Source organism: Protopterus annectens, chromosome 13.part0 (assembly GCF_019279795.1).
Source record: "Protopterus annectens isolate FY-2018-M chromosome 13.part0, PAN1.0, whole genome shotgun sequence".
In the NCBI taxonomy this organism is placed as follows: Eukaryota; Metazoa; Chordata; order Ceratodontiformes; family Protopteridae; genus Protopterus; species Protopterus annectens.
The window spans coordinates 117,546,395-117,559,306 of NC_056747.1; the positions used below are offsets into that span (position 1 = coordinate 117,546,395).

The 12,912-nt window shown below is 42.4% G+C and overlaps 1 protein-coding gene across 1 annotated transcript in view; it reads right to left on the minus strand.

Moving 5' to 3' along the window:
* LOC122817638 (serine/threonine-protein kinase NIM1-like) overlaps positions 1 to 12,912 on the minus strand; it is a 221,201-nt gene that overhangs the window by 85,431 nt on the left and 122,858 nt on the right. The gene's annotated exons all lie outside the window — the stretch shown is intronic.

The following is a 12,912-nucleotide window of genomic DNA, read 5'->3' on the forward strand; positions in this document are numbered from 1 at the left end:
CACATAGCCTACCTAGACCTCGCAAAGGCCTTCAACACCATTCCCCATTCTGGTATTATAGATAAGCTCACCAGCCTGAAGATAAACCCCTACATCACAAGATGGGTTGCCAACTGGCTCATGGACAGAACTCACATGGTAAGAGTTGCGGGAACTAGGTCCAACTCTAAACCGGTTACAAGTGGTGTTCCCCAGGGCTCAGTCTTAGGACCCCTCCTGTTCAGCATATACTTCTCAGAGGTACAGGCAAGCACAGGAGGACTATGGCTGACCAAGTTCGCAGACGACTGCAAACTAAGGGCTATAATCGACTCTCCGGCTGACACAGACATCCTCTAAAAGGATCTCACTGAGACAGATGCCTGGTGTCAAAACCATGGCCTCAAGCTAAATGCCAAAAAGTGCATAGTAATCCCCTTTGGAAAAAACAAAGTACCAACAAACTACCACATAGGTGGTAGTCCCCTAAATACGGAAGACGTAATAAGGGATCTGGGGACCCAAGCAGATAGTAATCTCACCTTTGATAATCACATTGTCAAAGTGGTTAGAAAATCCTTGTACATGGCTCACCTAATCACAAAAGGGTTCGCATCCAGATCAAAAGAGGTCATTGTGCCCCTCTACTCATCACTCATCAGACCCATCATAGAGTACAACGCCCCATTTGGGATGTACTTTACAAGACACCTGCAACAGCTGAAAGACCACAGAAGTACCTCACCAAGAGGATCACTGGCCTCAAACAGATGCTCTATGCAGCTCGACTGAAGAAACTCCAGCTGTACTCGGTTGCATACCGCTTACTCAGAGGTGATCAATGCCTGACATACAAGGCCATGTCCAACCCAGAATTGATGGACATGCTCCACCTAAAGAAAACCTTATCCCCTCGAGCCACATGCTCTAGGGATCTAAACTTCACCACAACAATAAATAGGATATGCTGGAGGGATAGATTTCTGTCCCAGAGACTTCCCATGCTTTGGAACAAGATTCCAGTCTACATTAGGCAGAGCTCCTCGCTAACACTCTTCAAAAGAAACCTTGACGAGTGGATGGGAAACAGAAAGTTTACCCTGGGGATCACTTCAGTGGATCTGCTGGATAGAGGCACAGGGATCTAATCTAAGGGGGCAGCAAAAGCCAACACATTCTGGCTAGGCTTATAAATGCCTTCAGGCAGATAGCCTAGTACCTACCTATGAATGTATGAACACACACACACACAAACACACACGCACACACGCACACACGCACACACACGCCCACACACGCACACACGCACACACACACACACACACACACACACACACACACACACACACACACACACACACACACACACACACACACACACACACGCACGCACACACACACACACACACACACACACACACACACCTCTCAATTTCTTAGCACAAGACTTCTGGCAAAACCGAAAATAATAGGAAGAGAACAAGGGTCCAAAAATAGGGACAGATTTTAAATATTACTGTTTAAACTTAGAAAGTTGTTGCATAACAGGATTTGTGCCTCACATTGCTACAATTAGGTGTTCCTTCATTAACAGGTATACAGAACAACTTTTACAAGAAAGTGCTGGAAAGTCTGGGACAAAATAAATGATTTAAGAGCATGCTGTATGAGAGAATTGTCGGTAGAGCCATTATGCTTGAAAAATGTACATTGTAAAATATAATATCAAATAGTTTCTTTCTACAGCTGAATGGATTCCCCACTAGGTAACATAATTATTTAATTTTAGAGCTAGGTAAAACATTTTTTAACAATTTTAATGTGAACCTAGTGATACCCTGGTACAGAAGGTGGCATTGCTGCAACATAGTACTTGTTTTTTCAGCTTGTTCTTAGCTGTGGTACCTTCTATATGGAGTCTGCATGCCCTCTTTCTGTCTACATCAGCCTTAGCTATGTGCCCTAGTGTCCTCTCATGTTCCAAAGACATGTAGGTGAACTGATGATTTTCCAAACTTGTCCTTAGGTGTGTTTTCAGTGTGTGTATGTGTACGTGTGTATGTAATATGTAATACACGGGACATGGTGATGCATTGCATGACATATGAAATATATTTTATTGTATGTTTACAGAGTAGTTTTCTTTATGAGTGGTAAAGCAACAAGTCACTAATCAAGTTCTCTAATCTTACAGTACATGGTAATTCATATGTTATACTGCAAATGCAGTGCTTTGCATTTGTTTGCACTGGTGTTCAACTGCCATGTTTCTGCATACTTGTTCAGCCTTTGCTAGATCCTTTCTGCCATGCACCACTACTACGCATGTCTGTGTACCACCAGATGAAAGACAGAAGGATGGATTTATAGATAGCTAGGCAGATGATGGATATTATGTTATGAGATGTTTAATCTGTAAGAATGGATATATGTTAGAGCAAGGTAGTTTTTAGTTTTAACATATCCCATTAGCAATGTCTATATAATACTGCCCTACAAAAACTACTAAAAGTAATAGTATATAACTAAACAACAATGAATGTGTGTCAGAACTACTAAAATGTGAATTGACTATTGAATAAACACTAATAGAATACACGGGGGGGGGGGATTCATCCTGCAGAATTTGTCAAGATTTTAATATACCTGCTATTATGATAGTATAAAACACATCTGGGATATGCATTATGATAGTATAAAACACATCTGCACTATGCATTATGATAGTATAAAACACATCTGCACTATGCACATGATAAACATAATGGAGCAGGAATCATGTATCTGATTTGAAAGAGTAACAGACACTGCACCATACAGGGTTTACAAAGCGGAGATGGTCTAAATCATTCACTACTGGGGCAGGACTGCACCATACAGGGTTAAGAAAGGGGAGATGGTCTAACATATTTACTACTTGGACAGCACTGCGTCATACAGGGTTTACAAAGGGGAGATGGTCTAACACCTTCACTACTGGGGCAGCACTGCACCATACAGGGTTTACAAAGGGCAGATAGTCTAACATATTCACTACTGGGGCAGCCCTGCACCATACAGGGTTTACAAAGGGGAGATGGTGTAATTCCTTCACTACTGGGGCAGCACTGTACCATGCAGGGTTTACAAAGGGCAGGTAGTCTAACATATTCACTGCTGGGGCAGCACTGCTCCATACAGGGTTTACAAAGGGGAGATGGTCTAACATATTCACTACTGGAGCAGCACTGCTCCATACAGGGTTTACAAAGGGGAGACGGTCTAACATATTCACTACTGGGGCAGCACTGCTCCATACAGGATTTACAAAGGGGAGATGGTGTAACTCATTCACTACTGGGGCAGCACTGCACCATACAGGGTTTACAAAGGGGAGATGGTCTAATATATTCACTACTGGGGCAGCACTGCATTATACAGGATTTACAAAGGGGAGATGGTGTAACTCATTCACTACTGGGGCAGCACTGCACCATACAGGGTTTACAAAGAGGAGATGGCGTAACTCATTCACTACTGGGCCAGCACTGCACCATACAGGGTTTACAAAGGGGAGATAGTCTAACATATTCACTACTGGGGCAGCACTGCACCATACAGGGTTTATTTATTTATTTTACATTTGTTAACCGGGATCGTCCAGTGGACACTGATTAATTTTAAGTGGAGGCTCGGAGAGAAAAACTCCACACACAACAAAAACATGTAATAAAGAATACTACAAAGTTTGCAAAGAAAATGCATTCAAAATGCAGTAAGTCTTAATTAAAGTAGTATGTACATCATAGTAGACACATTTAGTAAAACTGAGAAATAATACAATAGTCATAGAGTCACTAGTCTAAAAGAAAAAAACATCAAGATGGGATTTACAAAGGGGAGATGGTCTAACATATTCACTACTGGGGCAGCATTGTGCCATACAGGGTTTACAAAAGGGAGATGTTCTAACTCATTCACTACTGGGGCAGCACTGTACCATACAGGGTTTATAAAGGGGAGATGGTCTAACATATTCAGGGGTTGGGAGGGTGGCCTAATGGTTAAGGTGTTTGCCTTACAAACACAAGGTGCTGGGTTTGAGTCTCACAAGGGATAATTGGCTAGGCTTAAAATGGCTCGCAAGGGCAGTTAGCTTAGTACTAACCTATGAACTACCGGGGAAGCATTGTGCCATACAGGGTTCACAAAGGGCAGATGGTCTAACATATTCACTACTGGGGCAGCACTGCACCATACAGGGTTTACAAAGTGGAGATGGTCTAACATATTCACTACTGGGGAAGCACTTCACCATACAGGGTTTACAAAGTGGAGATGGTCTAACATATTCACTACTGGGGCAGCACTGCTCCATACAGGGTTTATAAAGGGGAGATGGTCTAACATATTCACTACTGTGGCAGCACTGCACCATACAGGGTTTACAAAGGGGAGATGGTGTAACTCATTCATTACTGGGGCAGGACTGCACCATACAGGGTTTACAAAGGGGAGATGGTCTAACATATTCACTACTGGGCCAGCACTGCACCATGCAGGGTTTACAAAGGGCAGATAGTCTAACATATTCACTACTGGGCCAGCACTGCACCATACAGAGTTTACAAAGCGGAGATGGTCTAACATATTCACTACTGGGGCAACACTGCACCATACAGGGTTTACAAAACGGAGATGGTCTAAATCATTCACTACTGGGGAAGGGCTGCACCATACAGGGTTTACAAAGCAGAGATGGTTTAACTCATTAATTACTGTGGCAGGACTGCACCATACAGGGTTTACAAAGGGGAGATGGTGTAACATATTCACTACTGGGGTCAACACTGCACCATGCAGGGTTTACAAAGGGCAGATAGTCTAACATATTCACTACTGGGGCAGCACTGCACCATACAGGGTTTACAAAGGGCAGATAGTCTAACATATTCACTACTGGGGCAGCACTGCACCATACACGGTTTACAAAGCGGAGATGGTCCAACTCATTCACTACTGGGGCAGGAATGCACCATACAGGGTTTACAAAGTGGAGATGGTCTAACATATTCACTACTGGGACAGCACTGCTCCATACAGGGTTTATAAAGGGGAGATGGTCTAACATATTCACTACTGTGGCAGCACTGCACCATACAGGGTTTACAAAGGGGAGATGGTGTAACTCATTCATTACTGGGGCAGGACTGCACCATACAGGGTTCACAAAGGGGAGATGGTCTAACATATTCACTACTGGGCCAGCACTGCACCATGCAGGGTTTACAACGGGCAGATAGTCTAACATATTCATTACTGGGCCAGCACTGCACCATACAGGGTTTACAAAGCGGAGATGGTCTAACATATTCACTACTGGGGCAACACTGCACCATACAGGGTTTACAAAACGGAGATGGTCTAAATCATTCACTACTGGGGCAGGGCTGCACCATACAGGGTTTACAAAGCAGAGATGGTTTAACTCATTAATTACTGCGGCAGGACTGCACCATACAGGGTTTACAAAGGGGAGATGGTGTAACATATTCACTACTGGGGTCAACACTGCACCATGCAGGGTTTACAAAGGGCAGATAGTCTAACATATTCACTACTGGGGCAGCACTGCACCATACAGGGTTTACAAATTGCAGATAGTCTAACATATTCACTACTGGGGCAGCACTGCACCATACACGGTTTACAAAGCGGAGATGGTCCAACTCATTCACTACTGGGGCAGGAATGCACCATACAGGGTTTACAAAGTGGAGATGGTCTAACATATTCACTACTGGGGCAGCACTGCTCCATACAGGGTTTATAAAGGGGAGATGGTCTAACATATTCACTACTGTGGCAGCACTGCACCATACAGGGTTTACAAAGGGGAGATGGTGTAACTCATTCATTACTGGGGCAGGACTGCACCATACAGGGTTTACAAAGGGGAGATGGTCTAACATATTCACTACTGGGCCAGCACTGCACCATGCAGGGTTTACAAAGGGCAGATAGTCTAACATATTCACTACTGGGCCAGCACTGCACCATACAGGGTTTACAAAGCGGAGATGGTCTAACATATTCACTACTGGGGCAGCACTGCACCATACAGGGTTTACAAAGGGCAGATAGTCTAACATATTCACTACTGGGGCAGCACTGCACCATACACGGTTTACAAAGTGGAGATGGTCCAACTCATTCACTACTGGGGCAGGAATGCACCATACAGGGTTTACAAAGCGGAGATGGTCCAACTCATTCACTACTGGGGCAGGACTGCACCATACAGGGTTTACAAAGGGGAGATGGTGTAACATATTCACTACTGGGGCAGCACTGCACCATACAGGGTTTACAAAGGGGAGATGGTCTAACATATTCACTACTGGGCCAGCACTGCACCATGCAGGGTTTACAAAGGGCAGATAGTCTAACATATTCACTACTGGGCCAGCACTGCACCATACAGGGTTTACAAAGCAGAGATGGTCTAACATATTCACTACTGGAGCAACACTGCACCATACAGGGTTTACAAAACGGAGATGGTCTAAATCATTCACTACTGGGGCAGGGCTGCACCATACAGGGTTTACAAAGCAGAGATGGTTTAACTCATTAATTACTGTGGCAGGACTGCACCATACAGGGTTTACAAAGGGGAGATGGTGTAACATATTCACTACTGAGGTCAACACTGCACCATGCAGGGTTTACAAAGGGCACATAGTCTAACATATTCACTACTGGGGCAGCACTGCACCATACAGGGTTTACAAAGGGCAGATAGTCTAACATATTCACTATTGGGGCAGCACTGCACCATACACAGTTTAAAAAGCGGAGATGGTCCAACTCATTCACTACTGGGGCAGGAATGCACCATACAGGGTTTACAAAGCGGAGATAGTCCAACTCATTCACTACTGAGGCAGGAGTGCACCATACAGGGTTTACAAAGCGGAGATGGTCTAACTCATTCACTACTGGGGCAGGACTGCACCATACAGGGTTTACAAAGGGCAGATGGTCTAAATCATTCACTGCTGGGGCAGGACTGCACCATACAGGGTTTACAAAGGGGAGATGGTGCAACACATTCACTACAGGACATGAACTCTGCCCCTTTACTGTCTATTTTGTCTATAATGTTTAGAAAAAGAATGAAGACTAGGCCAAGACGTAACCTCATGTATTTTCATCTGAAAAAAAAGGCTGCAGTTATAGGTGCTGACATAGTAGAACAACCCTAATGAAACACTGCCAAAGTTTTATTGTACTTGCCATACGATAAAACAATGCAATACTTTAGCACTTGGAAATAGCCTATTTGATTGCTTACTGCCCTGTTTTTTTTCCTTAAAGGAAAGAAACAACTAACTTACCTGCTGGTCTAATGGGATAGTCTTTTCTACAAAATACCCAAGTGTGAATATTCACAAAGTCCTTTTATTTGCTTTTGTTTTTTTGTATGAAGAAGAAAACATGAAGCCTTTGAATGAATTTAAGAGAAAGTCAAAAACAATTTTATAGGCTCATAGGAGATTACTAAGCTAACGGCTCATGTGCCTTTACAAGCCTAGACATTATTACCTGGATTTTACCTGATTTTTCAATCACAGAAACATACACATGTACATGCACCTATACACACACCTATAAACACAGCTATACACACAACTATACACGCACGTACACACACCTATAAACACACGTACACACACCTATACACGCAGACACTGTTCTTCAGGTAAACTTGTACAGTTCAGAGTCCTGGATATCCATGCTAAGCAAGTATCCTAAATTAATAGAGGACTGAGCTGCATATAAGTGTCTTTAGCATGGTCTTCACCCTGGCAACTGCATTTAAATACAGTGCAGAAGCTCTTGTTACCCAGTACCGTGGAGCAGCACTTCAAGGTAACAGCAGAACTATGAATTGAACAAACTTATATGATATGTATGTTGGACTGTGCAGCTCTCTGTAATAAACAACTTGTGTATGAATCCCAGTCGTAATTAGGCTGTGTTTCCCCACTTACTAACTGCAAGTTTGCACTGCCTTTCAGAAAAGGGAACACTAGTTGATAGGGTTACATAGACTCTTAACATGTCTTTAGGGTCATGCAGCCTTGGAATCAGTATTTATATATAGAGACTAGGTCTGTGGGGATAGAGCCCACAAATATGGAACAAAGGGGTATCACCCCCCTCCAAAACATAAAGGAACGCAAGTATATACTTACTACATTTACATATGTCATCTATTATTTTATATGACTTTTAAACTAGATGTACATTCAGTTGCCCTTCTTGTTAGACTGTACCATTGTATCAACGTTTACATTGTGTGCATTGCTGTACCCAGGATAGCAAGGAATTTCTAATGTCAGCACTTTACTGAATCAGTTGCTGAGTTGGTGAGCAACGAGTTCCATTGTGGAAAAGATTATATTGTTTTCATACTTTTTTCCCCCTCCAAATCTGCAGAACTTTAGTTGTGTTATATCCATTGAGTGGGGTGGAGGGGTAGCAACAAGCTCCTTCATAATGGGAGTGTAGAACACTGGAATCCCTCCTACAAAAATTATTATGTGTGTGTGTGTGTGTATATATATATATATATATATATATATATATATATATATATATATATAAAATATTTAATTCAATGATGTTTTTGCATTTATGATATTTTAAATTATAGAGAATTTAAAAGGCGAAAGATTTATGCATCCTGAAAGGAAACATGAGAACGGAATTATAGATAATTTAGTTATGATATTTTGTGACCTGGAATTGTGAGAGTTGATAATATATTACAAATCCATTTTTGTCATTTTTGCTTTAGATAGGCAATCTGGCAATCCTAGTTGTATAGTAGCTGTCTCCTTCACATGATTTTACATCAATAACTACTGTCTGGCAATTAGCGCAGAGGATTATGGGTATGAGCTGCTTCCTGTGGCTGAGGGTTTGATTCCCTCTGCCTTCATTTGCCTACTGTGTGACCCTGAGCAAGTCAGTTAACCAGATGTTGCTCTGGGGAAATTGGGAAATTGAGCTAGACTTCTCAATGGTCTCCTTTACTGCATGACTAGTAACTACCTCAGACCTATAGCCTAGCAGCTATGCTGTTCCAGGACTCTATAAAGTCTGTCTGGTTTCTTATGAGCTGGTGTCTTGGTATCAGATTCCAAGGACATTGCTTAAAAATATCATGGAAAGATTCTATAAAGTAGCAAATAGTTAGAGGGTTTGTCTGCCCATTTTTTAGGAGTAGAACATATCCTTTTGTAGAAGATGAAAATTATTTGGTAGTCCATTTGAAATGGTCCTTGCTAAGACTGAGGACTTCTCTAAAGACAAACTTTCTGATGATTAGCCTGAGGACATTAATGCCTCATAGTCCTCAATGATTTCATACCCCATAGGAAATGAGATTTGATCCTAGTATGCCAGGTCATCCTCATCCTCATCTTCTCCTTCTTCTTTTTTACTATGAGAAAGGTGGGAGGACAATTCCCTTTTCCTTTCCAGGTGTACATATTTGCCACAAAGTTGAAGATTTAGGTTCAGCTCTAAAAGATGTTGTAGCCTTTTGAAAAGAGGAAAAAAAATCAAGTCTTTATTATTCCCGTACAGTCTTTTAGTCTTTTAACAATTAATAACGCTCAAAATATTCCCGTCCTGTCTCTTAATATTCAGTGATAAAAGCATCCATAGATGTCTGGGGTCCAACACCTGACCATCTGAAACCTGATTCTCTGGAGACTTGGTGTCAGATATCTGATCCCTATATTTTTCTTGTAGAAGAATAACAGATCATTGACCCACTGGCATCCATCTCTCTGACATCACCATTACAACAGCAAAGAAATCAGACTTAGGAGCAGCAGAAACACTGCTAATACTGGGCATCTGGGACTAATATCTGAGGTGGTGAGGCTTTCCTGTCTACATTTTAAAACTTTCCATTTCAAGAGTTGTCTTACATTTAAAATCTTTGTCAGAAACAGTTTGCCCAACAACTGTTTTTTCTTCTTTAAACTTCTAGTCATTTGGTTGCTTGTTTGTTTGTTTGCTATGTAAAGTGCTGGTTTACAAACTCTTTTCACCCACAACCTGTGCCACCAGAGAAAGGGTAAATATGGCATATAACATATATATGGACAGTTTGATATAGTCAGTCAAGCAGCATGTTTACAGGAGGTGAGAAGAAACAGGAGCACCTGAATAAAATCCGCAAAAGCAAGGGATGAAAAAGCATGCAAAACTCCAGATAGACAGTGAGCAGAGGTCAGACTTGAACCCTCCATCACAGGTATCTGAACTACACATCTTACTACTAAACCACCATGATGCCTTGAATTATAGGGGACTGAAATGACATAGCTGTGAACAAGGGATCCTATCATTAAGTCACATTACTGCATTTTAGTATAACCACTCAACCAACATGTTTTTGTGATGTACTAGGAGACTGTGTTACAAGGAAAATACCCACATGGACAAGGGTCGAACATGTACAACTCCACTCAGAGAGTGCATGAGAGGCAGGATTAAGCCTTGAATCTTACAGGTGTGAGCTAAATATTATCAATAAACCACCAAGTTGCCTTCTAAAGTCTTACTCCGAAGTAAAGCTATGAATTTTACAGAGCTGAAATGTACAGTTAGGCCTTCTTCAACTCCAGTAAATTAACCAAACACCATAATATGGTTGGAGAGGGTCTCCACTCTGAAGAGAATCCCTGAAATTATCTAAGGCCTTTGAAGATTCTAATGGCTACTTTTACAATAAAGTGTTTTTATTTATTTATTTATGTATTCATAAGATCGTAGGAGGTTTCTAGACTAATGGCCCTGGGGCCCTTACAAGCCTAGCCAAGAGTTTATCCCAAAAAGAAACCTCATTCAGCACCTGTCGCCCCTGTCAGTGAGGGATACTTGTGGAACCCCTGGGTCAAATTTGTGGTTGCACATCCACTCATTAAGGTTGCGCTTGAATGGGGTCAGTGAGGTACTCTGACATTTATGAGAAGTCTATTCCTGAGACGGGGTAGCCTCAGGCAAGCAAACCTGTCTCTCTAGCAGATTTGATATTGTATATTAGATTCAGGCCTTTTGAATGGGTAGTGCATGAGTAGTTAGACTTACAGATATGGAGCATCTCTAGTAGGGCAGGGTCCAAGATTGCCTTGTAGGCAAGACACAGATCACCCCTGAGCAATCTATACGATACCAAGCAGACTGATAGTGATTTCAGCCTGTCTGCATAGTACTGGTGTTGGAGGCCATGGATTCTCTTTGTGAGGTATTTCTGTGGCCTTTCCAGTTGATGCAAATGTTTGGAGAGATACATCCCAAATGGGGCATTATACTCAATCATTGGTCTAATGAGGGAGGAGTATAGAGAGGTAATAACCTCCTTTTGTCTGGATGCAATCCCTTTATTTATGAGATGAACCAAGTAAAGGACTTTTCTGACCACTGCCTTTATATGATGGTCAAATGCGAGATTGTTGTTAACCTGAGAAGCCAGGTCTCTCACGACAGGTTGTGTGGTCAGTGGGTTGCCGTTGATGTGGTAATCAGTAGAGGGCCGTGTTTCTGCTAAATGGTATGATGTTACATTTTATGTTACATTTTTTGCGTTTAACTTGAGGCCATGACTTTGGCACCAGTCACTAGTTGCTTTGCGACCCTCTTGCAGTATATTAACATAATTTGGGGAGTCAATGACAACACCCAACTTACAGTCGTTCACAAACTTGGTCAGCAACAGGACTTTTGTCTTTGCCTGAACCTCTGAGAAATAGATGCCAAACAGTAGGGGTCCCTATTTTGACTTTGAGGGTCCTGTCGGTGAGCCAGTTGGCCACCCACCTGATGAGATAGGGATTTACTCCAAGTTGTGTTAGCTTTTCAATGATGCCTGAGTGGGGGATTGTGTCAAAGGCCTTGGCCAAGTCAAGGTAAGCTGTATGTATTGACTTTCCCTCATCCAGGGCCTTGGTGACAGTCTCAAAGAAGTCAAACAGGTTCAACAAGCAAGATATGCCCTTGACGAATCCGAACTGGGTGGGGTCAAGTGCTTGGAGATTGCCTATTTCCTTGTTTATGAGATCCATAATAATACGCTCCACGGCTTTACAGATCAGACTTGTCAAGCTAACGGGGCGATAGTTTCCAGGGTCAGTCAGACAATGGCAGTTCTCCACTCTGCTGGAGTGAAGCCTGTACTTAGGCTATGGTTGAAAAGGGTGCTCAATGGCAAAACCATTTCTTGCTGGAGATGGTGGAGAATACATCCTGGGATACTATCAGGTCCCATGGAAGCTGTGTTCTTTGCCTTGGATAGGGCCTGCAACACTTGATCTATGGAGATGTAAGGTGTGGGACAAGTATCAGGGATGTTGAAAGGGCCTTTGGGGGAGCAGGAGGGTGAAGTTTGTGCTGAACCTATCTAATAGCAGGTTGGCTAAGTCAACAGGATCAATGTAAGTGAAATTGTAAGTACTAATTTGCAACAAACCTTGGCTTTGCCACAGAGGTTCCTGATGTAACTGAAGAAGTCTTCATGGTCTCCCTTTGTTTTAGAGGCTAGTTTTGATTCATAATTGGCCTTGGAGGTTTTCACTAGTGATCTAATTTGCTTGTTGTGGCTAAGGAGGGAGTTTTTCTAATTTGGAATTTGTTCCTTTTTACCCTTGGACAACAGTTTTTTTCCTTTTGTTGTAAAGCCTGTTGATAGAGGATGTCCACCAAACAGGTTTGTGTTTCCTTGAGGAGCAGGTTTTAGTTCTGTTGGGTATGGCTGAGTCCATGCAGTTGTACAGGTGTCTGTATACTGCAGTGGTGTACTGTTCAGCATAGTTGTCTGCATCTTCTGAGGGGGTCGGTGGTTTGAAGCTGCAGATAGCCTCCCTTAGGAGG